Here is a 27314-nt window from a genome sequence, read left to right as displayed (position 1 = left end):
TGAAGTGATCAATCAGGCAGTGGTTCTGGAACCTTTTTGTGTTGGGACCTCTTTATATTCTCAGATTGCCAAGGTCCCCACAGACCCTTCGTTTATGTGGGTTAAACACTGTATAAGATCTTAAAGTTGAGGGGCTTAAAAAATACTTAATGTGCTGTAATGACGAATATTTAATGTACTGACAAGAAATCTGATGTCTATTGATATATCATATTCTTATGAAAGAATTGTTTAAAACTAAAAACGATGTAATGAGAAGAGTGGTTTCACATTTTTGTGACTCTCCTTTAGGTTTGGCTTAATAAAAGCAGCAGTTGGTTTGTGCATTCAGTCTGCTGGGATATGGTGTTTTGGTTGAAGTATACGAAGGAACTCTGGCCTACGCTGATCTGTGGCTGAAAGGGAGGAGTGTTAGAGGCCTTTGCAGGTTGTGGGTGTTCTTCTTTGCCACCACACCAGAACGCAACAAGTCGTAGTTTCTTACAGGCCAGTTTCCGTGCAGGGTCCGGAACCGCACCCGTTGCGGCGTGAATCGATCTGTAGCCAGGTGACTTTGTGACGTCCCGCGTCGTCATTGGAGGACATTGGTTTGCAGAGTTTTCAGGTCTTTCAAACACAGGGAAGAGTCACACTCGGGGACATCGCATCACTGCTGCTCTCGCCACACGTCTAAGTATTTGGAGGCTTTAAGCTCGTGGCGGCGAGTACAAGTTTTCCACAATTCTAATTGTCACGTTGAAGCTTGAATTTTATCATCGCCACAAATGCTGGCAGCCGTGTTCTTGGAGGGGCAAAAGCCCACTTGGTTCAGTTTTGAGACGGTGTCCGCCCAGCTCCAGTCTCCAGTTGGAAAAGGAGGTTAGCTCACAGCTCACACGGACACAGTCGCTGTTCCTCGGCATTCCTTCGTACCTTGGGATACGAACATTTCCTGCTTCTCACACAGATAGTGAGAAGGCCTGAGAGTCAGTGTCCATGAACACATGCTACTGCTTTGTTAAGGACATTTCTAGGTAAACTGGGTTTTGCGCATTCTGGTGATGGGCCCGGTAAGAGCACAGATCGGCACCGCTGCCTTGCTCGCTGCTGAGGCACCTGGCGGTTTTACCTGCCGTTGAACCATCAGTGCGCTTGTCAGCACAGAAAGGGCAAATGACATCTCAGTATTAGATGGACGTAGTTTTGACCTTGGGAATCCCCTCAAAGGGTCTTAGGACCCCTCGGGCGTTCCCAGGACCGCTCGTGGAGAACTGCTGAATCAGGAGAATCCTGCGTTCTGTTCTGTTTCAATCTCCCAGACGATCTGTGTGTGAATGCTTAATGCCACCGTGTGTTGGAAAGATGATCCACTTTAATTAAATTGTATCATGATTTACAAGCATCTTTTATTAAACTACCCAAGAAGACAGTCCGATTTGGAGTTTGAATTCTTGTTTGTGTGGCCCATCTGGGACTGCAGGAGGGGTTTGGGGCTGGAACAGACCTGGATGGCCTGTTTCTTGGAGCAGGTGTAGGTGGGAAGCCGTAGGATTGACTGTGGGACGGAAAAGGGACCCTCGTCTCTGCTGCGGAAGGAAATGGGGTCAGTGCTTTCTTTTGGGTTCTTGGTGAAGGAGTGTGGCTCTCCCTCAGGTCTCAGAGCTCTTTTTGAAAATAGGCAACTCAAGTGAGTGGTGTCTTTAGTTCGCTGAATTCTGTTTGTGCGTTTTGTGAGGTGTTTATGAAAGTTGTCCTGTGAAGAAAGCCTCTGTCTTCGCCAGCACATGCTGACGGACTCTTCCGATCATCTGAGCACACGCTGAGTTGGGATTTTCTTCTGAGGTTATCAGTCTGGAAGTGCTTCCATTCCTGGCTGGCATCCAGACGGAGTTTAAAACATTTCTGTGGGCCTGGAGGAAGACCCTGCCCCCTTCCCTGCCACCTGTCCTGCTTGTTCTTTATCACCACTGTATTTAAAAATAAAGTGTGTCCCCCCTCCCTCCCCAGGAAACAGCCCGGGGCCCTCTTGGAGATTTGTTGCCAGGGGTGCTTGTGTGAAGCACCAGCGCTTGGCTGCATCTTCGAGTGGTTTTTAGGGGCTTTTGCGCGTAGCTTCTGACCTGCTCTAGAAAAAAATATGAGTGACTGGTGTGACCTACATAGAGGAAGGTATTCTCATTGATTCCTAACGAGCAGGCAGTCACTTCCCCGTGTGTGAAAAATTGTTGGTAAAGAGTTGTGCTGACTTCCCTGCTGTCTTGTCACAGCCCGGGCCCAGGGATAGGGACACAAGCCCCATCTATTGTCGGGATCAGTGCCGTGTCCCCCGCTGCCCGCTGCGCTCCTGACCGCTGTCTCTGTACCTGCCTTCCTTCCGTGTGTGGAGTACTGCTCTGGTGCTGGGCCCTGTCCTAGATGCTAAAGAGAAAGTGGGCCAAAGCAGATGGTTCCTACTCTCAGGGAGCTTAGGATCTGGTTGGGGGAGATGGGCAGACAATCAGTGGGTAGAATGTATGCCGTGCTGGGTTAGGGCAGGACTCTGGACGGCGGGTTCCTGCCGGAGCGGCAGCGTGCAGCCGAGGAAGAACCTGCGTGCCGAGGCCTGAGCACGGCACGGTCCTGCGGGGCTGCGGCCGGGGCCCTGCTGTGAGCACACTGCCTACTTGGACACAATCAAAGGTTGCCAGCTATTTATAGAACGCGTTCTAAACCCTGGAGCGGGTCAGGACCGGGTCCTCGCCCGCCCCCCTGCCCCGCACTTCTGGCCGCGTGGGTCCCGGCTCCCTTTCCTGTGGGTGGAAATTCCTTCTTCCCAGGATCTGCTCAAAACGGCTTTCCTGTGAAATCCTGCCGAATAGCTAAGTCAGAATGCCTTGGTGTTCCCCCACGGCCCACAGGCACTCGGCTTGTTCCCCATCGTCTGTCTCCTTCCCTTCGGGTGGTCTGTGACCAGCCAGCCCATCAGGGAGCTCACGGTCCCGTCGGCCGGCACATGGTTAATAGGGTCTGGTGGGTGTCAGTCCCTGGAGGTGGTGTTGGTAGGACCCGCAGGGAGGTCCCGGTGCAGTGGGAGGTGCCGGGTGGGCAGGAGGCGCACTGGACACTGGATGGATAGACGGGCAGGTGGACGGACAGAGCTGGCAGTGGACAGGGCTCCTCTGCTGTGCTGATCCTGCATGGGGGGACGCTCCTTGAGGCCACTGCAAAGTGCCCGTTTAGGTGTTCAGACGTCAAGAGCCCTCTGTTCTGTGACCCAGCAGGTGACCCTGGTGTCACTCTTTGGAGCGATTGGAGAGCAAAATCCTGGCAGAGAAGCCCCTCCCTTACTGCTTCCATCTAACCCCTTCAGCATTTAGTGCTCCTGGCGTTTTTTAGGTCTGGTAGATCGCTGGCGCCAAAGCACAGAAGCTCCGCTGGCCGAGAGTGCAGGGCTTGGTGGTTTTCCTGGCACCCGTGCCCGCTTGGGTAGCTGCAGGCAGCTCTGCTCGGGTGAGGTTTCCAAATGACACGCTGTATGCCACCGGCCATGACCTTCCCTCCACCTATGCTGTGCCCGCCCGGCCTGCGGGCAACCTGCCGGACCTGAGCAACTCCCAGGATGGGGGAGAGAGACCGTCTGGTGGGGTCTCCACTGACGATTGTGCAGAGGAGGACGAAAGGGGATACGGCCAGCGTGCCCAGGAGCTGGTGGTGTAGCACTGGAGAGTGGCGGGGCCTTACCAGTGGGCACGGCTGAGTGAGAACAGAGGTGGTGTATCAGTATTGTCAAAGAAACGTGTAAAAACCCGTGTTCTGATTGGTTATCTCTGTCTTGTATGACACTAATATTCAAAAAAACACAACAGCTTTATTTTCTCAAGATACAGCTCACGAAGCCTCAAATTACCACTGTATTTTTATTTTATTTTATTTTTTAACATCTTTATTGGAGTATAATTGCTTTACCATGGTGTGTTAGTTTCTGCTGTATAACAAAGTGAATCAGCTATACGTATACACATATCCCCATATCTCCTCCCTCTTGCGTCTCCCTCCCACCCTCCCTATGCCACCCCTCTAGGTGGTCACAGAGCACCGGGCTGGTCTCCCTGTTTACCACAGTATTTTCATGTGTTGTTGCTGAAGATCTGAAGAACCTGCTGGTGCTGATAATTCATGCAGTGAGTGTGTTCTCCAGAGGAAGGCCCCAGTTCCTCTCCATGGGGCTCGGGAGCTCCGTGCCGAGAAGATACATCCATGAAGTATGGCGTATATGTGTATGTATGTATATATTTGTATATATGTAGGTAGGTGCATAAAATACATATGACATCAAATTTACCATTTTAAAGTCTACTTTTCAGGGCATTAAGTACATTCACGGTGTTTGCAAACCACTACCTCTTACCTAGTTCCAGAACTTTCCATCACCTGAAGAGAAACCCTGTACTCATGGCTGTCCCTGTCCATTCTGCACTCTCCCAGCTGCCGGCAGCCTCCCCTGCTTGCTGTCGCGGTGTATCTGCCTGTTCTGGATGCTTCGGGTGAATGGAATTATACGCGAGGTGGGCTTCTGTATCTGGCCTCCTTCGGCTAACAGTGTTCTCAAGGTTCATCCAGGTTGTAGCGGGTGTCAGTACTGCATTCCTCTTTATGGCTGAATAATATTTCACTGTAGGGATAGACCACATTTCGTTTCATCCATTCATTTGTTGATGGAAACTTGGGGTTGTTTCCAAATATTAAAGTTTTAAATTATAAAATTCTTCATTTGCTGTGCCTTCTTCGAGCCTTACCAGAATTGAAATGTGTGTGACTCTTTTATCAGGGGACACACAGGCCCATCTGGCTCATCTTCCACGCTGTGCTGAGAGCGTTGGCTTTTGGAGAACGTCGCCATTGATCCCCGTTTGCCTTGTGGGAAGGGAGGGCGGCAGTTGGGAGCTACAGGTGCCTGCTTGTGTGTCTCACTGAGCCCCTTCCTTAGGGGTTAGAATCTACCTGCTTCCTTCGGGCGAATTAAAACGTAGTTGATGTTCTGAAGAACAGCGTTCTTCCTCTGTGTATATTATTATGGGGAAATCTTACCTAATTTTTAGTAAACCTTTCTGAGCTGTAAGGTTTTTGTTTGCTTTTGTTCTGTTTTTTTGGCCGCACTGTGCAGCATGTGGACCAGGGATTGGACCTGTGCCCCCTGCAGTGGAAGTGCAGAGTCTTAACCACTGGACCGCCAGGGAAGTCCCAGATGTAAGGTTTTTTAAGTCAAACTCAGTGAGCATGACTGAGTTATAAGCATGAAACATATTCTGCATAATTTGTTTATAATATTGGTCATATTTAGTATATTCCACAACTTGAAGGCACGGAGTATTAGACAGAGTGGGGAAGACAGTTATTTTTGACACTCTGCTTCATTTTGCAGGAGTTGATTGACATGTCCCTTTGCTGGGGACTTCCGCAAGCCTGGCGGGTTTTCCCTGCACGAGGGCTCTTAACTTGCCCATCCTCACTTTGCTCCTGGGCTGACTCTGAGGCCTCTGAGCAGGCTTGTAGCTTTCCCCTCCTTTCTGGAAAAGTTCCCTTCACTTAGCTTCGTCAGCCGTGTTTGTGGTCATTCATCTCCCTGGTTGCGCCTGCGGTCAGGAGGAAGCTGCTGGAGGGCCTGTGAGCCTGGACCCGTGTGCAAGGCTGCCGTCAGCCGGTCGGCTGGCCCCGGGGTCACGGCTGACTCAGAGCCCACCGCCCTCACGCAGCAGCTCCGGCACCACCGACGAGCGCTCCTCACCCTTCCCGGGAGAACGCCCGTGTGCTCGCCCACACCATCGCGTGCGGTTCCAGGCATGTGTGCCCTCTGGTTCGGAGCGGTGGCCTGGCCCTCGTGCGTCCCCGCCCGGGAGGGGGTCTTCCCTGCCTGGAGTGCTGCTTCTGCAGCTGGCCTCAGCCCCGCTCACTTCTTTCCTCTGGGAATCCCATCCACTGTGATCATCCCCGCATTTGCTGTAATGTCTTTCAAACTTTAAAGGTACTTTTAACTTCCTAACATGTATAAAAGGAAAGTCTAGTGGTCCCTGTGTGTTCATCACTCAGCCTCAAGAAGTACCAACACGTGGCCTGTCTTACTGGTACATTTTGAAAGAAATCCCACATCGCATCATTTATCCACACATCATTCAGTGTGTGTCTCTGAAAGATGGGGACTCCCTCTAGAAACAGGGTCACAACACTGACTCTTGAGGAATGGCCCCTCCTTCGTATCATGACGTATACAGTAAGCGCTCAGATTTCCCAAAGGCATGTTTACTGTTGGTGTGTGTGAATCTGTATTTGTGCACAGAATTAGCTGTTGATTCTACCGTACCTAAACATTTTTGCCTGTGTGATTTTCAGGTTCTTGAGAGTTAACTCCCAGTTACCTGCCCAGCAGAGGCGGAGTCTGCTTCGGACTTTTCCCACAGTGCAGGGCATGCGTTGGCTGCTCACGTTTTAGGGATATTTTCCATGGTATCATTTGCCTAGCGCTCCCCCAAGCTCTGGCTTCAATTCAAACAGCATCTCCCCTTGGCCTGAGCCTCCAGGCCCGCTGGGTGCGCCTGGGCCACCGCAGGCTGGCTGGACAGCTTTGCCACCTTGGCTGGTCCCCTCATGGGCCTGGACCGCTGGCACCTTCAGCGCTGCTCCCCGCTGCGTCTCATTTCCCCCACCCCGGAAGGCAGGGTCCTGGAAGAGTGAGTGGCAGAAACACACAAACTCCTTTGAAAGCCCATGTCGTTGTGGAAGGTTGATGGCGGGCTGTGCACCTGAGGTGGGAGGGACCCCAGATACTGGCCATCAGCCCTATCTGCAGAGCTCCTTGTGGAGACAAGCTGCTCCGGGGCTGAGTCCATTTGTAAGAAATGCCCGGGGCAGGTGAAAGCACTGAGGCAGAGCAGACCAGTGGTCGCCGGGGGGGCTGAGGGTGGGAGGGAGCGGGGAGGGTTTCTTCTTGGGGTGATGAAAACGTTCTGGAAATACAGTGGCCAAGGCTGCTCAACATTGTGGATGTACTAAAAGCCACTAAACTAATTGCACACTTGAAAATGGTTAGGATGGCAAATTTTATGTTATGTGAATTTTAATAAGGTAAAAAAACAAAAAGCAAAAAACTGGGCTTTTGATCATTTCATGAGTATTCATGATCCTAGATTTCCAAACTTGGCGTTGAGCTTGAAGGCGGCAGCATACTTCACTCTGAGGGATGCCTTTTTGGTTGAATCATGACCAACCAAAAATGACATTTGTGGTTCTACCTTAAGCTCAGTGAGACCCACCAGGGTGCAGGAGACCCTGACTCTTGTCTTCACCAAGCTGCAGAGGGCACTGGGCATGCATAGAGCTCTAGCTAATGGTGGGGCCTGGTGTGGATGGGAAAATGCCACAATTATGTCATTTCAAGATAACAGTCAGCGCTCCGCATCTGGCACCATCCACAATCCAAGATGTGGGCAAGTACCATTAAATTTTTTTTCAGTCTTCTGAAAAACTCAGAAACACATTTCTGTTTATTTTAAATTGTGGGCTTGTTTCTCTTATAGAAGAATTGATTGAAGAGGCCCAACAGTCCTGGGGTTTGATCTGCTTGATTTTCAAACATTGTGCTCCTAATTAATGATTCTGACTCAAAGAAAATTGTACCTCTACGGGATGCCACTCTCTAGAAGTGACGTTTCAAATATCTGGACGTTGTTTGCCCTCCAGTTGTACAGATTTGGGGAATTTTCCGATTTCTGTCGTTTGGTAAATTTGCTTTTAAGTATCCCCTCGGGGAGTTGCTTTCATTCCAAGTGTGGGGATTACAGTCAAATTAATGCTCAGTTGAATTGGATTGAGCCACGGGTATCGGCCACAGGAGCCTTGCCGAAGTGTGCAAGGAGATTTCACGTCTTAAAGCTAAGGCTTATTTTATTTAGTCTTTTCAGATGCTTGTCTTGGTATAAGGAACATTCTGGGATCCGTTTGTTTGGTAATAGCACCATGATATTTGCTATTCAATGTGTGCCTTGTTTTATTAACATTTAAAGTAACATTTCTTTTCGAAGTATCATGACTGTAGTTAAAAATAAACATGGGAGTATTCTTATAACAAAATCTGAGTTGAAGCGCTTGGTTTCTAAATATATCACTGAGGAGAGGAAGTATTTTTTTCCTTTACAATGGCAGTGTTGCAGACATGACCCTGTAGATATATCCAGGCTGGGAATAGTTTGATGTGTAACAAGAAACCATGTTTATCTCAAAAAAGATATCATAAAGAGAGGCTGAAGTTTTTCCTTTGTAATGTTTATTTTTAACCTCTATTTTATTCTATTGAAAATAAAAAGACTCGTGTTCATTGTAGAAAAACATAGTGACTACAGAAGGATGCGTTAGTTGGGGCACATGAAGCTCTTAAATAGATCTAAACCTAACGGCTCCTGTAGGAATCCAAACTCATGGAGGTTTATTTTTCCTCTGTCTAAATTTCCAGGGCGGGTGTGGGATTCATGCCCTGTTCCGGGAGCATCCAGAGAGCAAGGCTGAGTGCTTCTCCACCCTGAAGGCGAGGGGCTTGGAGGGGAGGTTTGTGGGGTCTCCAAGGGTCTGCCAGTAGCCTACCTCCTCAGGGGGCTGGCAGCGCGCGGCAGGCGTGATCGCCGGGCTGTGCTGTGGCTGGACATGTGGGGCAGAGCTGGCGCGCAGTGCTGAGAGGGCAGGAGGGGAAGGTGGGTGGAACTGGCCGGGGACCGAGGAGGAACAGCTGGGGAGGAGGGAAGGGAAGCTGGAGGAAGCAGAGACTTGATGCGGGAGGAGCGATGGGCTGTCGGGCAAGCTGGCTGCCTCGGGGCACAGGCCTGACTGGGGAGAATCAGGAGGAAGGAGCAGGTGCAACCGGCTGACCGGATAGTTGGAGGGGGTGGGTGGGGGCCCGAGATTGCTTTGTTCCGCAAGTCTGTTGAGGGCTCGCTGTCTGTCTGCGAACATCTTTGTTCTCATGCTTCAGGGAAAGTTTCTGAGTGCACATTGATAGGTTGAGAGTTGCTCTCTTTTAGCCAGTCGACATGCTTCCTCTTTTTTGGCCATACATTTTTGCTGTCGAAGTCAGCTGTCTGTGGTTGCTTTATAGCTGACCTGTGTTTTTCTCTCCAGCATCTTAGAAGATCTCTCCTCTCTCTGTCTTGTTTAAGACGGGAGTCATCGCAGCGTGCGTGTGTGCTGCTGGGAGTGAGCGGGCAGAGGGGGAATCGTGGCGCAGAGAGGAGGAGGGGTTGGGGGGGCGGTGGGCCTCGGGAGCTCCCTCCTGATGGCTGTTATTCCCTCTGCGAAGAGCGGGGAGCTGGGGGCAGGGGGGCAGGAAGGAGGTGGACAGGTGTGGGCGGGAGTGGGCCGTGGGAGTGCGCGGAGGGGTCCCGGGAGGCTGGCGGTCACAGAGGGACCGTGGGCCCAATGAGAAGATTTTTTCTGTCCCCCACGGGGCTCTGGTCAGACCAGCGTTGCACAGTCCTGGATCCCAGGAGAACCCGCTTTCTCCGAGATGACCAACTTTGTGGTTTGCTCTCTGCCCTCAGAGACGTCCTTGCCCAGCTCTCAGCCATCGCAAGGCCTGCTGCCTCCAGCCCCTCCTAGTGTTGGGCTGACTGGGCTCTGGGCACCCGGAGCCCAGACTTGTGCCGTTGACCACCATCCCCGCTTCCTTGAACGGGAACGTGACCGACAAAGGAACCCCCCCCCCCCCCACCTCGGAACCTGCCTCAGCTCCACGTGTGTTTCTTTGAAGATGCTCGTGTTGCCTGTGTACCACGACAGGACTGAGGAGCGGGTGGCACTGTTCAGAAATTGGTGTTTGTGCCTGTTGCCTGTTGCTGCCCGTGGACTCGCTGGGTAGGGGTCTGGACCGGGCATGGAGGCTGCAGTGTCTCTGCCCCACGAGGCCGTGGCTGGGAGGGAGCGCGGTGTCTCCGGGCTGGAACCGTCTGGGGACGTCTCCACTCTCGTCTGGCACCTGGGCTGGGGTGACTTGAAGGCCGGCCTCAGCTGGGCTGCCCGCGGGGGCCTCTCACGTGGCCCAGGCTGGGTTCCCCGAGGGAGTGTGTCAGGAGGGGACGTGTCTGGAGAGCAGACGTTTCCAGAGAGGGGGTGGAAGTGCCTGGTCGGTCGTTGTGACCCAGCTCACGAGTCCCTGGTGTCATTTCCCCTTCGCACCCCACTGCTGGTCCAAGCCGTCACAAGCCTGTCTGGACTCAAGGGAAGGGGACGTGGACCCCGTCTCTCAAAATGTTGAAGGATTTGGGCAGTTTTAAAACCGCTAATGTGTTGTCCTTCCAAAAAACTTGAAACTCAAGCGGCATGGCAGCAGTTGGCTGTGTTGTTGGAGGTGGCCATCAAATGCCAAGAATTCCTCAGTGACAGCGTGTGGGAACCACTGACCCCATATGCTCAGCTACACATCAGCCCACGTTGTAGCAGCTAGTAACTCCTCACCCTTCCAGAAGCCCCCTGCCCGGTCCGCACTCAGCGGGTTGGCTGGAGGAGTCCAGGGCCCGCCTGTGCCGCTGGCTGTGTGACCTCGGGCAGGTCACCGCACCTGTCGGCCTCGGCCTCTTCTGCACAGTGGTGATAACCCCCGCCTTGCAGAGGGGTCGTGAGCGTTCCGGAAGTGTGAGGTGCCAGTGGTCCAGGCCCTGGAAGGTGTTCCTGGGAGTAACCTTGTCGTGCTCAGCAGAATTATTCGTAGAGGGTTACACAGTGCACCCGTGTTCGGACGTGAGCCAGCCATCCAGAATCTGGTTTCCTTTTCCTCTGAGTGCGCGCACGCTTCCGGGGTCTTTAAGGCGGCTGTGGCGTGTGCCGCAGGGCTCTGAATGGAACGGGTACTTAACCCCGAGGCCGATGGCGGAGGCTCTTGCCGAGGGCAGTGCTGCTTCGCCGAGCTGTCTTTCAAGTCCGTTTTATACCTGCGCCTCCTTCGTACCTTACAGTTTGATGTTGTTGTTTGTAAGTGGCGTCTTTGTAACCTCACTTTTCTAATGAGCAGTCGCTCACATACGGGGATGCAACGGATATCTGGAATCTCGTTTCCAGCAAGCCTGTCGAGTTCTTTTTAGTTCTGACAGCATGTGTGGATTCCGCCTTAACTTTACGTAGGTGGTCATGTCGTCTGTGTGTGGCAGTTTTGTGTCTTCATTTCCAGTCACGTTGCATATTTTCTTTTTCTTTTGTTACCGCCCTCGCTCAGATCTGTTCAAGTGGTGATTCCAAGCCTCGCTGTTTGGTTCTGTCCTCAGAAGAAATGCTTTGCTGTGTGAGTGATGTTTTCGGGAGGTTTTTATTAGATGATCTTTATCAGGTCCAGGAAGTCCCTTATGCTAAGTTGGAAGGGGCTCTTGTCTGTTTTGTTTGTTTTTATTTTCTAAATCATGAGAGGATCTTGTTTTCAAACAAGTAAAAACTTACAAGCCATACAAAGAACGTCTGTATACATGCCACCTAGTTTAAAGAAATAGCTTTAAAATGGCTAGAAGCTCTAGGACCTCTTTTATGTGTGTGTGAAGTGTCTCGGTTAGGGGCTGCCCAGGCCTCCAGGTCGTGGACCTTCAGAGCCCTGGGCAGACGCAGCGCCCCCAGCTGGCTGCACAGCTGAGTCCCCTTTGCTCCTGGCTCACTTTGGGGGCTGCACTGTCACTGAAGATGTGGAGCCTCAGAATCCTGCAGGCTTTTGCTTCAAAGCCCAGCACACCTACCTTCTAACTGTGGGACCCTAATCATTAATCTCAGCCCACTCTGTCTACGAAATGGAGCCAGTGATAGACCACCTTACGGAATTCTTAACACTGGGTGGGCAAATGAACGCAGTGCACTTGTTCAGATACAGGCTTGTCAGTGGGATTACGGGCATCGTTACAGATGCTGAATTGCGGTCCAGTTTCAGTGAGCGCTCACCCAGCATTGACGACCTGCCAGGCCCAACAACGTGCTGGGGTGGTGACACGAGTCAGCCTCAGGGTTGTGGGAAGACAGATATCTTGGCCTGCGAACTGCCAAAGCACAAGGTAGAATGGACCCTGGCAGTGGACGCATACGCAGTGCGGTAGAAACATCACAAGCGGAGAGGTCAGTTGGGGAAAGTGTTGGGTTATTATCGCATTCCTCTAGTTGAGCAAACAGCAACAGCAGAGCCATGGGGCGACGTTCAGTAAGGCGGGCTCGTGGGTCCAGGAGGTCTGTCTGCAGGATTTCCTGTTTTCAGGGAGGAAGTGAGGAACAGCTCACAGAGAGGGTGAGGAACGCGCTCAGAGCAAGGGAAGCGGAGCTGAGGCGGGGAATGAGGAAGGGCTGAGCCTCGCCTGGGGTAAAATGATTTTAAAAGAGAGTAGGTTAAACAGGAGGAAATGTAAAATCACTCCCGGTGAAGATTCCAGCAGTTGATTAGAATGAGCTGCTTTGGAATGTCACACCTCTGGGGACCAGCCCACACTTCTGAATGGTTGAGTCCTGCCGCCTTGGTTGGTCCAAGAGAGTTCTTTTCGTGCAGTGGCTTCAAAACATCTGGCCATCACCCCCCCGAAGTCATCCTTCAGGCAGGGACATAGGGGTCAGATGTGGAAAGCCTGGAGTTCGTCCCTCTCCAGGGACGTTGTGGACGCCTGGGCCGGTCCGTGCTGCCCCATCTTGTTCCTTCCTCCTCCCCTCGTCGTCTTGTGCTGGACCACGTAGAATAATTCACTCAGTGGTGGACGGACGCCCTGCAGCCTGGGCCTCCAGGGTCACCTGTCAGTTCCCCAGACGGGCAGATGACAGGGCACCTTGATTCTGAGTGACACGGTGTGTGTGTGTGTGTGTGTGTGTGTGTGTGTGTGTGTGTGTGTGTGTGTCAGCAGCAGCCCAGCTGGTAGAAATAGACATTTACTCTTTTCAAGGCAGGCAAAAGGCTAAGACTTCCCTCGGTAGCCCTGTGGGACAGAACTAAAACGGTGGTTTCTCATTCTTGATGTCGTCTTTTTTCTTCCTGATTCTCTTTCTCTAAAAATTCATCAGGCCTCACAGGTAATACTGATAGGTCAGGTTTTAGCGGGTTTGCATTAGCTGGGGCTATGTGGATGCTAATTTATCCTTAGTCCGTTACGGAAATTCAACTTAAGGCTTGAAGTCAGCAGGTAGTTCCCAGGGAGAAGGCCCTGGCTCAGAAGCCCGTTAGCGGCCAAGCCTTTACTGCCTGAAAAGCCATTGTGGGGGGGTGGGAGTGGGGCAAGGCCGCCAGCCCCTCTCCTCTGCTGCTCACCTGTGTGTGTGCAGATGGCACTCAAGTAGTTAACGGAATAGTACCTGCCCTGAATAGGTGAGGCGCGCCCTCTGTATTGGGTTTTCTTTTCCATTAAAAAAAAAGAGAAAGAAATGCCATCCATCTGTCCATGGGTGGCCCCCTGCCGTTTGGCGTCACTGCCCCAGTGAGTCGTGGGCTTCTCGCGGGGACCTCGCCCAGCATCAGTGCAGACTCACTCGCCCAGAGTGGGCCCTCCGGTGTCGGGCTCCCCTGGTGCTCGCACGTACAAGGTTGTGGTTTCTTGTCACCTCAGAAGATGATTCAGTGTGTGTGGAGGGAGAAAGGGGGACCCCAGCCTGAGTCAGAGCTCTGGGTGGGAGCAGGCCCGCCCCGTGTGCCGAGGGCCACATTCCAAAATGGGCAGAAACAGCGTCTGAGCTGCTTTTTTTCTCGTGTGCAGTTCCAGTATGGGTTCCCCTTATCTGGGCTGTAAAACCCAAACTGTGGCTTTAATCTTGTGTTTCATAACACGTGTGCAGGCAACAGTGCAGAAGCGCGTGGTGAGCTTGGGCCGAGGACACCTAGGTTTACACCCTGCCCTGGCAGTGGGGTGCCCTTTGGCGGGTCCCCAGGCACTGCCCGGCACCTAGGGTCCTTCCAGCCCTCCTGGCTGCAGAGGGAGGCGGAGGCTGCCCTGTCTTCCAGGCGATGGAGCTGGGTGCCTGCTGCCTGCCATGGGCGAGGGGCTTAACCTTCTCATCTCACTCTGTTCATGTGTGAAATGCAGACGGAAGTCTTAACAGGCCTGCCACAAGTCCTGAATTCGGCAAGCTTTAAAATCAGTGTGGTTACCTGTTAAATGGGGGTGATGACTATGCCTGCATCTTGTAGGTTTTTAACAAATTAGCCTTATTATAATTTTTCCAATACTAGATATCACGTGCCCACTTAAAAACTACAGAGGCGTGAAGAGGACCAATCATAGTTGACCGTCTGGGAATGTTCACCGTTAATGTTTTTTTAATCCTTCCTTGAGTTTTCCCATTCATACGCCAAGCGTGTGTGTGCGTGTGTACGCACACGTGTGTAAATAGAGGACAAGTGTGATTGCATCAAACGCTGTTTTGGAACTTTCTCCCACGTGGACATCTTTCCGTGTAACAGTTGTAGATGTGTTGTGTCAGGAAATTACTGTAATGGTTTATTTAACCAGCTCTCTACTGATGGACGTTTTTGTCATTGTCAGTCTTTGAATATGATATACTACGATAAATGCTCTTAGGTATAGGTACCTGGGTATTTTAGGATAAACACCTAGACGTTGAGTTACTAGATCGAAAGGAACGTGATTTTAAAAGATTTCTGAAACATACCTTCAAAACCACCTAGTTTGGATAAGAGTGATATTTTCCCCCAAGCTCTTATAAATACCAGATGGGCAAAAAATTACTTACAGTTTTTTTTGGGGGGGCGGGGTGGGGATTTCTTTGTGTAAAGGCTGAATGTATTTTCTACGTTTGTTGGCTACTAGGGTTTCCTATGCACACTCTCCGTTCATAGATGTTGCCCGTTTTCCAGTTGGAGTTTTTAATCCTCAGAAATTTAAACTCTGTATCCAGGTTTATATTTTTAGGTTTGTGAGTTTATTATGTCAAAATTTTCTGAGGTTATCCAGTGCTTAGAGAAGTCTTAAAAGATCTCATGTACTCAGGCTTGCCTCTTATGGCCTCTACTTTTGGCTCCCACCCCATAATTATAAAAGTTATTCAATTTTAATATATTTCTTTGGATGTTTTTGTTTCACTTAAAAATGTTTAGTTACGGTTTGTATCCATTTGGAATTTTCTTTTTAAATAAATGTATTTGTTTATTTCTGGCTGTGCTGGGTCTTTGTTGCTGCGTGTGGGCTTTCTCCAGTTGCCGTGAGCTGAGGTTACTCTTGGTTGCGGTGCATGGGCTTCTCATTGCAGTGGCTTCTCTTGCTGTGGAGCGCGGGCTCTGGGCGCGCGGGCTTCGGTAGTTGTGGCGCGCGGGCTTAGTTGCTCCGTGGCATGTGGGATCTTCCTGGACCAGGGCTCGAACCCGTGTCCCCTGCGTTGGCAGGCAGGTTCTTAACCACTGCGCCACCAGGGAAGCCCTGGAATTTATTTTCAGTAAAATGAGAGGAAGCGCTCCTTAATTTTTTAATATTCAGAAAGCTGTTCTTGTCCTCCTGTCCCACTCATGGACATGCCACCTTCGCCCACCCTGACCTGTCATAGCGGCCTGCTTCCGGCCTCTCTCTGATGTTTCTGCCCACCCCCTTCTGAAGGTGGGCACCCCGAGAACAGGGGAGTCGAGGGTACTCAGGTGAGTGGTACTCAGGTGAGTGTACCCAGTGAGTGGAGTCGGAGCCGGTGTGTGGAGGTGCTCGGCGTGGGGCTGGCCGTGCGGATCTCGGGGAGGGCACTGAGTGCTGTGCAGTTCGGCTTGCTAGCAAAGCTCTCGTGCTGTGAGGGCAGCAAGACCTGTGTCCGGGTCCCGGCTTTGCCTGTCACTCACCTTCTGGTCACCTCGGTTTCCCGTCTGTAAAGCGGGATCCTGTTTGCCTTACCCAGGGTGAGGACTAGACGAGATGATACCCGTGATACACAGTGTACGTGCCTGGTGCACTAGTGGTGGCTGTTACTTCCTGAATTATTTTGGGAGCTCAGAATAATAATATACGTATTACAAAGAGAAATCACCCATTTTCTGTAGGTACTGAGAGGTGTTCCAGGTAACTAGGATGAAGTAGTTAACGTAAAAGGGCACTAAATTGAGTTTTCTGAACTTTCCCAGCTGCTTTAGAGGGGTGATAGGTCAGATTCCTGAATGTTTGGGGTGATGAAAAGGATCTGGGTTCTTTGGAGAAAAAGACTTTCCTGAAGTATGAGAGATGTCATGTGAACTCTTCCGTAAGGGAGGCTGGAGGAGTCGAGGGATTGCTTTGGCGGAGGGCTCAGCGGGGATTGCTTTGTCGTCGGCACTGCGGTCGGCGGGCATGGTGCCCTCTCTGCCGCCCTGGTTCCTCACCTGTGGAGTGAAGACAGTGTCCGAGAGGGTGGACGTGAGAACGACGAGGAGGCACCTGAAATCTCGTGCCCGGAGCGTAGCAGGTGCTTGGTCAGTGCCGGCCTCTTGAGTTGGAAGGGGGCAAGGCTGCTCACCAAAGGCAGAATGGTAGTCCCCGTGTGAATGCCTCATGTTTTTGCCACAAAACACTTGGCATTGAGTTATAAATCAGTAAAGGCGTTTCTCCCAACAGTGGGTGTGACACTGAGCTATTCTTTTTTCATCTGTGCACTCGTTTGTGCAGTCATTCATTAAACAGTCGCACCAAACCAGACCTAACCTCTGCCCTGGTGATGCTTATGTTAGTGGGAAAGGCAGTTACTAATCAGAAAGTCCCAAGATAACTGTAAAATCAGAACTAGTAAGTGCTGCAGAGAAGTGTGTGGGAGAAATGCACGTATGATAGCTTTCCTGTTTTCATGGGGCTTTTTTGTAAAGCGCTTCCAAACTTTCTGACAAACGCTTCAAAGAACCACTAGTCCACAATAATGTCATATCAGCCATTTGGGGGACATTTCTGTAGGAGGTAATTTGTATTTTACAAGAATTTCTTTAATCCTTCCTCGTGTTAATTATAGTATTTCTGATATCGTTGAGTAAAGACAGATGGTGAATCAGAGGGGGCATTTTTAACTTAAGAGGGAAAGTTCATTAAAACATTTTCTATGAGAAAAAAAGTTTTCTGGGGCTTCCCTGGTGGCACAGTGGTTGAGAGTCCGCCTGCTGTTGCAGGGGACACGGGTTCGTGCCCCGGTCCGGGAAGATCCCACATGCTGCGGAGCGGCTGGACCCGTGAGCCATGGCCACTGAGCCTGCACATCCGGAGCCTGTGCTCCGCAACGGGAGAGGCCACAACAGTGAGAGGCCCGGCGTACCGCAAAAAAAAAAAAAAAAAAAAGTTTTCTTTTCACACATCACAGGGGTGGCTTTGGGGACTGTTCCTCAAAGAAGATTGTGTTTTTAATGCTGATGGGAGTTTCAGGTTAACCACAAAAGCCCACTTAAAAACCCATTGTAGGACTTCCCTGGTGGCGCAGCGGCTAGGAACCCACCCGCCAATGCAGGGAACACGGGTTCAAGCCCTGGTCTGGGAAGATCCCACATGCCGCCGAGCGGCTGGACCCGTGAGCCATGGCCGCTGAGCCTGCACGTCCGGAGCCTGTGCTCCGCAACGGGAGAGGCCACAGCAGTGAGAGGCCCGCGTACCGGAAGCAAAAAAAAAAAAAAAGTTTTCTTTTCACACATCACAGGGGTGGCTTTGGGGACTGTTCCTCAAAGAAGATTGTGTTTTTAATGCTGATGGGAGTTTCAGGTTAACCACAAAAGCCCACTTAAAAACCCATTGTAGGACTTCCCTGGTGGCGCAGCGGCTAGGAACCCACCCGCCAATGCAGGGGACACGGGTTCAAGCCCTGGTCTGGGAAGATCCCACATGCCGCGGAGCAACTAAGCCTGTGCGCCACAACTACTGAGCCCACGTGCCACAACTACTGAAGCCCGCGCACCTAAAGCCCGTGCCCCGCAACAAAAGAAGCCACCGCAATGAGAAGCCCGCGCACCGCAACGAAGAGCAGCCCCCGCTCGCCGCAACTAGAAAAAGTGCGCGCGTAGCAACGAAGACCCAACGCAGCCAAAAATAAATAAATAAGTAAATTAATTAAAAAAAACAAAACAACCAAAAAAACCCCATCGTAGACAAAGTTCTTTGAGTTTGCAACAAAAATAGAAACTATTATTAGTCACTGATACGAGGGTAGCTGGGTGCTTGTCTTGTAATGAATCCTCAGTGGTCCGTCTGGCTTGTGGCCTCTTCCCGTGCAAGCTGCATACTCCCCGGGAGAAGGCTGAATGTCTTCAGGGTTTTGGGGCCTTTGGGGCCAGCTCTCACCTGGGCGCATCTGCCCCTGGGGTCACAGCTCCCTGTTCAGGCCGCCTGTGGGGCCCTCTCTTTGCATGTTACCAAGAACCAGGTGGGAATTTCCACCGAGAGCGGAAGACGTGAAAGACTTACAGGAACGGTGGCCCGCGCGAGGGTGACACATTTACAGAGAACAGGTCTGCAGACCACGGCTGGCTGCCTTCCTTGCAGGGCCTGTCCCCATCCCCTCCCCGGTCTGGGGAGGCTGCCACTGTGTCGCCGGGCTCCGCCCAGCCCGCCCTTCCTCTTCATCTAGAGGAGTTGCTGTGCAAGCCTGCCCGAGGGCACGAGGAGGAAGAAAGTCCTCTGGGCTGCTGTGGGCATGGGGGATGGGGGCTCACGCCGGGGCTGGGACCTGCAGGCCTGGGGGCGTCAGCGGGGCTTGATGGTCAGCCTCGTGCTGTGGGGTGTCCCCAGAGCCCCTGTGCTCTGGGCTGATGTTGACTATCCCATCGGAACGCTGGTGGCACCAGACGCTGCTGAGAGCAAGTCCTCCTGCGGTGACCGGGCCTGGATCCTCCCTGCCCCGAGCTGACTCTGAGCTCGTGGGGCAGCAGGAGCGAGGCCCGGGCCAGGCGGAGGCGTCTGTGTCTCGGCCTGGGTTCCATCCCAGCTCCACCTGGCAGGGCACTCGGGCCGGACGTGCGTGTGGGCGAGCGTTCCTGGGTCCTTGTGTCTGGTCAGACGGTCCGTTCCTCTGGGAACTCGGCTGGGTTTGGTTTGTCTCCCTGCTCACAGTTGGCTGTCGGTCTCCTGGGTCCAGCGCTGCGGTCATGTTTGACTTGATCTCCAGCTGACAGCAGGCCTGCCTGTCTGCATTCTTAGTGCTTCGTCCTGAGACTGCTTCCGCTCACTTCGGCAAAAAGGCTGCTGTGATTGTTTAATGCAGTTCAGTTTCGGTGGCCACAAGCGAGACCTGCCTGTGTAGGCAGCAGGTGGATTTGGTCAGTGGTCGCCGTGTGTCCTGGTTTCAGCGGGAGAGTGCTGGTCTGTCGGCATCTGCTTTCTGGTCTGTGCCTGACGAGCTCTTCTAGCCTATGAGGAGACACACAGACCCAGGCCTGGCCCGGGGAGCCGGACACATCACCCATCCTCCACACAGCGAAGCATCAAGGAGCTGATGTCCACACCGGCTTGGCCCCAGGCGTGGCGTGGAAGGGCTGGACAGCCCTGAGCTGTTTTTATCACTTTCTTTTGCCTTCATAGTTTCTGGCTGTGTTACCCAATATAATAAAAACAGAATTCTAAAAGGAGAATAGGGGATGCGTGGCTTTGAATACTGACGCTTACTTTGAGATTCGGCAAAGAGCTTTACAATGGCCTCCTGGTACCTGGGTGGCAAATCTTTGATCCCAGCCCCACTGAGACGTGGGTGCTGGTGTGCTGGGCTCACTTCCTGGAGGAGTGCCCCACCCTCCAGCCTCCCAGCAAGGCTGTGGCCCAAGTTCAAGCAGCACCGAACAGCCAGGGAGTACAGACAGGAGCGTCATTTGGACTTTTCTTAAGGAACATTTCAGTCACCCAGGAGCGAACAGTCACGCAGATCTTTTTGTTTTTGAGCGTCAGATAACTCATAATAAGATGTGGTGGAAGGGGGGCAGTGTCGGGGCCGGGGCCGGGGCCGGGGCAGGCAGCTCTGTGCCCCTTCTGGGCAGTCCTGGTGCTTGCTGCTTGGTACCTTTGTGCTGCTTCCTGGGCCTCCCCGAGACCAGGCCCCCAGACCTGCCCAGATCCAGCTCACAGTTGATGGCTTAGAGCAGGTGGGGGTGAGTTGCTGTCTCCTCTGGGTCTCCAAGGTTGTCCAAGGTGACTCCAGCCTCCAGGTTCTGTGATTTATTTCAAGTCGACCGTGGTCAGGAATGCTGTTCTTGGCCTGATGGTATAAGCTGGCACCCAGACCTTTGCATTTGTGCTTGTAACAGCAGATGTGCCGTGAAAGCTGGAGTGAAGGGGCAGGGGCGGAGGCCAAGCCGATTCCAGATCCGGGTGCCTGACCTAATGTGGTTGGCGGTTTTTTGAAAGTTCAGTTCCATGTGCTTAAGTACTTAGAAAACAGCATTTGGAATGAAGAGCTTCTCTGAACAACTATGCTTGTCCCCTTGCTCACCCTGGGACAGCTTGATTTCCACGCTGGTCATCAGGGAGTTTTTGCCTTGCTTCTTCCCAGGATCCGCTCCCATGGCCCTAGGTGCACAGCGCCAGCAGAGCCGTGGGCCCTGGGGCACTGCTGTCAGGCCTTATCAGGATGTCTGATTTCTGATTCCCAACTCAGCCGCGTGGTAGGCGGGCCCGTGTGATGAGCAGAAGAAGCCTGGAGAGCCTGTTGTCATGGCAGCCGGTAAATCGTGAGCTCACATCACGTCAGGGATGGGTGATCTCAGGGCAGCTATGGAGACAGAGCCCCTGTGGGCCTGCAGGGCGTGGTGCTGTCTGCAGGGCTGTTCCTGGTGGAGGGGCATCAGACCTGCCCGCCCTCCACACCGCCACAGAGACCACGGAGGTTTTGTGACGTTATCAGCAGCCGAAACACTCTCCCCTCTGCTTAGAGATGAGGCCACCCTGTCCCCCAGAGCAGGTGGTCCCCAAGTGTGCAGTCCTCAGCCTCTTCGTCAGTGTGGTGACTCTTGTGGAGGGATCCCTTTCCAGAATAATGTTTTTTAAAGCAAAGAACAAAATACATAGGATGACAAAGAAAACTGGTTGTATTGAAATAGTTATCAAAATACCAAACCAAAAGGGTGACGGAGTAGCAAATGGGTCCTTTACCACCTTTAATAACAAGGTCCAGCCAGGCCTAATGGACATCATGATTTTGAAGTAGCTTCAGGTTTTAAACGTACGTTGTGGCGTCTGTGACCGCTGCCACGTGACAAGACAGCCCTGTGTTTTCTGCTTGTCTGGTACACAGACCTCAGTAAGTGGCAGCTGTGATTATGCTCTGAAATGCTAACTGAATGAACTTGGTGAGGCTAGATTATTATGCACTGTTAGTGCAGCTCTCTTATTAATTTTGTTTGTTTTTAAATATTTATTTATTTGGCTGCGTCGGGTCTTAGTTGCGGCGCGCAGGCTCTTTGTCGCAGCGCACGGGCTTCTCTCTAGCTGTGGTGCATGGGCTCAGTAGTTGCAGCGTGTGGGCTCTCTAGTTGAGGGGAGTGGGCCCTAGAGCGCGTGGGCTTAGCTGCTCCGTGGCATGTGGGATCTTAGTTCCCCAACCAGGGATTGAACCCGCGTCCCCTGCCTTGGAAAGTGGATTCTTTTTTTTTTTTTTTTTTTTTTTTTTTTTTTTTTATTTTTATTTATTTATTTTTTTTGCAGTATGCGGGCCTCTCACTGCTGTGGCCTCTCCCATTGCGGAGCACAGGCTCCGGATGCACAGGCTCAGCGGCCATGGCTCACGGGCCCAGCCCCTCCGCGGCATGTGGGATCTTCCCAGACCGGGGCACGAACCCGTGTCCCCTGCATCGGCAGGCAGACTCTCAACCACCGCGCCACCAGGGAAGCCCGGAAAGTGGATTCTTAACCACTGGACCACCAGGGAAGTCCCTTGTTTGATTTAAACCTTGTCTACTCTCTCAGAAGGACTTGAGGCAGCTCCGCTTTGGTGGCAAGCCTCACACGCTCTGATGACAACAGGACCTGTGTCTGAGTCCCAGCTTTGCCTGTTAGTCAACTTCTGGCATAACAGATGATTTAAATTTTCTTTGTATTTTTCTACATCTTCTGTAATAAGGGTGAGAATCAGAGAGAAGACTGCAGTATAGGAAAGATTCACCCAGTCGCCCGCGTCTACTATCATGGGTAAGGAAACAAGACGGCTTCCTTGAGTGGAAGTTACCCACAGGTGCTGCTTTAGGGAGTGCCCCGTGATCTAGTTGGTGAAGAATGGCCCCGCCGCGAGCTCTTGGGTACCTCGCACATTCGGAAGGAGGCCAAACTTCCTTCTCTTGGAGGGGGTCTTAGCTGCCGTGAGGTCGCCTCGTGTCTTGGGGCCCTGCCCGTGCTGGTGCATGTAGGCAGCGGTCTCAGGGGATCTCCTTGGCTCCTCGGGTGTGTGACCTGTGTCCCCAGTTCCGGGTGGGAGAGAGGAGGGGTGATGGTGTGGGTTTGCGTCCATGTGCCTCCATCCCTTGCTCGGGGGGAGGGCTGGGACGGGCGAGGGGCTGCCAAGAGATGGTGAGGGCAGGTGTCCCACAGCCCTGCTCTGGGACCTTCCTCTTCCTCTGACAGGCCAGCGACAGTCCAGACCTTGGGCGTGGGTTTCTGCAGGACGCCCAGTGCAATGACAGGCTCGCCTCCCGTGAAATCTCTTGGAAGCTGTCTGGTTTCTATGAGCCGGTTACTCATACAGGAAGTCGATTACTCATCCACTACATGTTTCCCTTTCACTGATTGAGCTGTGGCTCTAAAGATGGAAATTTTAAACACACGTGCTGGATCCTCGGCAGCAACTCGGCAAACCCTCTGTGCCTGCTTTGTCCCTGACGCTGTGCTGGGTTCTCAGGCTCGGGGACTCCTGCCCGCAGCACTCTGGTCAGGAACGGGGGCTGGTGGCCGAGTCACTGAAGTGCTGGGGCTGTGCTGGTAGTTGCTGTGGACGAGTCCTTGCCCACCGTGACAGCCGGTGTTGCTGGATGAGAAAGAAGCGTTTGCCTTCGGGATCCCAAAGGTTTTGCCCCGTGCAGAGGCAAGCTTAACCGCGGGAAATCCATTCCAAACAAAACTGTCCGATGAGTCGCTGGATGGGAAATGTGCTGTGCGTGCTGCCTGGGGTTGGGAGCAGCGAGGCGGTGGGGCTGCCGGCAGTTCTCACAGGAAGGTCAGACCTGCATTTCTCCGTGAAGAGGGGAGGAGATGTGAGAGAGCTCGGAAGCTGGGGGATCGCTCGCTCGGCCTGCCAGCATGGCAGGAGCGGGGGAGATGAGGTGGCATCTGAAGGCGGGTAGGCACTTGGGGCTGGGTCCCTGCTGAGCAGGTGGCCAGCGCCACAGCCAGTTGGCTTAACGCCAGCTCCGTGAATTCCTCCCCAGATGCTGCATCCTCTTGGGCTGTGCCTTGGGCTTCCATTTGCTTGTAGGTGTTGGTGGCACCCGCTCCTGGGAGCCCAGGGTAAGAAGGCCGAGCAGGGAGCTTGTGCTCTGGGGTCTCCCCATGTCCCCTCCTCACCCTTTCCCTCCGACGCCCTGCCCGTCCGGTGCACCTGTGCGTGGCAGCCCCCATTCCTGCTGCCGTGCGAGGGGCCGCGGGCCGTGTGAGGGGAGCCCCTGGAGAGCTCAACTCTAGGTGATGCTGGGCTGAATTTTCGGTTCCCCTGTGTCACACGCGTGTGTGCCCGTTCGTCCCTCCTTTTAGCCTCGGGGCCAAGAGCTGACACCTCCTCCCTCTCCCCTCCTGTCCCGTGTCCCTTCCCCAGCACGGGTGGAGCTCTGCGCTTCCACTGCTCCACAGCTTCCTCTCCGGAGCTTTGTTTGTGGATCTTCCTGCTTGTTTCGGCAGTTTACACTTGGGACTCCCTACGCGTCAGAAAAACGGATCCAGGGTGTCTCAGGACTGAGGCCTGGCGCAGTTTTCATGACCCTCGGTGGGAGAGTTTCCTTCCCGAAGGTATGAAACACAGGTCCTGGGCTTCCCTGGTGGCGCAGTGGTTAAGAATCCACCTGCCAATGCAGGGGACCACGGGTTCAAGCCCTGGTCTGGGAAGATCCCACATGCCGTGGAGCAACTAAGCCCGTGTGCCACAACTACCGAGCCTGCGCTCTGGAACCCGTGCGCCACAACTACTGAAGCCCGCATGCCTAGAGCCCGTGCTCTGCAACAAGAGAAGCCACTGCAGTGAGAAGCCCGCTTGCCGCAACTAGAGAAAGCCCGCGCGCAGCAAGTAAGACCCAATGCAACCTAAATCAGTCAATCGATAACTCTATATTAAAAGAAAAATAAAAAACCACACAGGTCCTCACCCTGTTCCCTCTGCTTAGGGGGCTTTAACTTGTGACTCTATATTCCATACGCTCCCCACGAACTGTCAGTATTTTCATTATTAAAATCTAGAAGCAAGGAAGAAATATCTTATGAAATTACATATTTTATAAGTAATTTACCATTGCATTTCCCCCATTGCTTTTATCAATACAGGTTAGTGACGCAAACTGGTGAACTGTTCTCCTTGTTTCCCGCGGCTTATCGTGTCCAAGTGGTGGGTGTTGGGGGTATAGGAGGCATAGGCTCAGCCTGAGAGGTGGGCCCCAGGCCTGACCCTGCCTTGCTGAGAGGTAGGTAAGGCTGGGGACTGACAGCGGGCGGGCGGGGCGGGGGCAGCCTGGGGAGTGGGATGGAGTGGGCACGCCAGCTGTGTTACTACTCTCTGGGCCTTGGACAGCTTCATAGTTCACAGGTGACCCCTTTGCTCCGTAGCTGTGAGGCGCAATTAGGAAACGTGAACCAGAAGGGACCTACTGTAGAGCACAGGGAACTATACTCAGTATTATATAATAACCTGTAAGGGAAAAGATTCTGAAAAGGAACATGCATGTGTATAAATATGTGTGTATGTGTATAATGTATATGTGTATGTGTAAAACTGAATCACTGTGCTGTACACGTGAAACTTACATGATATTGTAAATCAACTGAAAGAAAGTAAACTGCGAAAGCACTTTGTGAGCCGGGACTCCCTTCAGTGTGGATCGTGCTCCGGTTCCTGGGCCAGATTTCTGTGGCTCTGTGGCTGGACATTTCCTGGGACACGGAGGTTTAACCTTGACTCTACATTCACAAGATTTCTCTTGCCGGGTGGGAGTCCACCTGAGAACAGGGACCTCGTGTCAGTGGGCACTCAGTGCTGAGTGCAGAGAGTCTGCATCTGTCCCCAGGGAGCAAGTGGTGTCCCCTCCTTGGCGTGGTCAGGACCCTCAGTGCGAGGACCCCATGTGACCAGCTGACTCTGGAGAAGTAAACGCAGTAATCCACTGGATGTCCTGCACTCAGACACTCTCCTGGGAGGTGATGTGTGAGCTGCTTGAGAACTCTGTTTATTTTTGTATCTCTGGTCTCTGGCACGCTACCCAGCACGTAAGGGGCACCCAGGCGTGCTTGTTGAAGGGATGGGCTGTTGTGAAAGGCTGTGAATATGTCATCTGTGAAGTCATAGTAGCTTAGTGGAGAGAGACCCAAAGGTCTCCAGATGGTTTAGCTCAATGAGATTAATAACCTTTAGAGCATGTTTGTTTTCTCATAGAAGGAAACCAAAGTATAAAACAAGTAATTCAAAGACTCCCTGAGTTTTACTATGTCAGAAATACAGTAAGAACAGCTTCTGTTATTTTTTGTAGAGTACTTTTGTTTCCAGTGAATGTCAGTAGGGATTCCAGTACATGGAATTTTTTTTTAAATGAGAACTTTTTTGAAACAAAGATATTTGAGCGAAAATTAAAGGTATACTGTTAATCGGAAATTTTTTTCGTTGGTTCTTTTCCTAAAACGACTTTGAATTTTATTAATGGAATTACTGAAAATTCGAGTTGGGACGAAGTCTTTTTTTGTTTTGTTTTGTTTTTGTTTTTTTTAACTGTCGGGGAGTGGGGGGAAGCACTCCTAGATTAAGTTAATGGATTTAAGAGTCATGGAGGAGGGACACTGTCATGACGGTCTGGGTCCCTTTAATTCCATGAGTCTTACCCCTTTGGCTTTGTCTCATTTGCTGACAATTCACACTGCCCCATCTTTAATCTCTCATATGCAGAGAAAGAGAACAGAAGTGTACGTGGCAAGCATGGTAACCAAAGAGGTGTATTATAAAGCACTTTTAAGTAACGAATTGGCTTTACTGCTGAGACTCCTTTGTGGAAAGGTTGGCCTGTTGCAGAGAAGGGGGTGTTGAGTCTTGGCTTCCAGCAGAGAGATGGCAGGGGTAGTTGAGTACCATGTTGACGCGAGCACAGCTGTCGGAAGTCCCTGGAAGCGGGACTGTGGTGTAGGAAGTGGTGCTCGGGGGCACAGTGTCAAGGTCTGTGTGTGAGTGTTGGTGTTGGGAGGCTCGGCGTTCTTGACTTTTTTTTTGTTTGTTTGTTTTTGCGTTACGCGGGCCTCTCACTGCTGTGGCCTCTCCTGTTGCGGAGCACAGGCTCCGGACGCGCAGGCTCAGCGGCCATGGCTCACGGGCCCAGCCGCTCCGCGGCATGTGGGATCTTCCCGGACCGGGGCACGAACCCGCGTCCCCTGCATCGGCAGGCGGACTCTCAACCACTGCGCCACCAGGGAAGCCCACGTTCTTGACTCTTGATGTTGCACACACCTTCCTGCGTGACTTCGGTGGTCCGCGGCAGAGGACACTTTGTGAGCGACTTTGGCAACCTTCCTTTGCCTGTCCGAGCCTGGGCTTTCCCAAGCGTGAGTGCATAGGCTGGATCCAGTGTTTCTGGGCTCGTGTGCGTCAGGTGCTCGCTTAGACCTTGATCCTCAGGCTGCTCGTGGTCCAGCCAGCCAGGCAGAGAGCCAAGTGTGATGACAGCACGGTGCGGCAGACTCGTCCTGGAAATGCGAATGAAGTGACCTGGACACGCGAGGGCTACAGGAGTGAATGGATTCTTCGGGATTCTTGGGCAGGAGCTGGCATGTGCAGGGCTCTGAAGTGTGAGGCTGGTTCTTGGTGGGGAGGGTTCTTAGAGCTGCAGAAGATAAGGCCAAAGACGTGAGTGCCTAAATGTCGGGGCCACGTGCTGGGGGGCCACGAAAGTATCTGGCCGGGGTGAGATCAGAATGTGTGGAAAGTGGGTGAGGGGCCTGGAAGCTGAGCCCCTACTAGGATGAAATGGGAACCCAAGCTGAGGCAGAGAGAGATGGATAGGAAAGGAGGAGTTAGAGAAAAGCAGGTAAAGCGATGAGCACTGTTAAGCAACTGGCCGTGAAGAGTGTGTGCGAAGGGTCTTGACAGTGGAGTAGACCACAGCCTCACCGATGGAGGCGCAGGCCTGGGGGAAGGACTTTGAACTGTGGGTGCGGGGCTGGAACTGTGAGGCTGTTAGAAGAAGTGAAGAGAATCGGTGAGCGAGGAGGGGACCAGGGAGGGAAGCCTTT

The 27314-nt window shown here is 52.4% G+C and overlaps 1 protein-coding gene across 6 annotated transcripts in view; it reads left to right on the top strand.

Moving 5' to 3' along the window:
- The window catches only part of AGO2 (argonaute RISC catalytic component 2), a 96467-nt gene that overhangs the window by 22382 nt on the left and 46771 nt on the right, over positions 1-27314 (top strand). Inside the window, exons 1-2 of one of the 6 annotated variants that reach the window (XM_032609415.1) lie at positions 24092-24120; positions 24375-24511. The exons of 3 other annotated variants lie outside the window; for them this stretch is intronic. The gene's annotated coding sequence lies outside the window, so the exon portion shown is untranslated. Of the gene's footprint in view, positions 1-24091; positions 24121-24374; positions 24516-25223; positions 25242-27314 lie in introns of those variants that run through there. 2 more of the 6 variants (XM_032609416.1, XM_032609417.1) reach the window with 2 other exon arrangements.

The sequence above is a fragment of the Phocoena sinus genome, chromosome 17 (assembly GCF_008692025.1).
Source record: "Phocoena sinus isolate mPhoSin1 chromosome 17, mPhoSin1.pri, whole genome shotgun sequence".
Classification (NCBI taxonomy): Eukaryota; Metazoa; Chordata; class Mammalia; order Artiodactyla; family Phocoenidae; genus Phocoena; species Phocoena sinus.
This window is presented reverse-complemented; position numbering and strand designations above follow the sequence as displayed.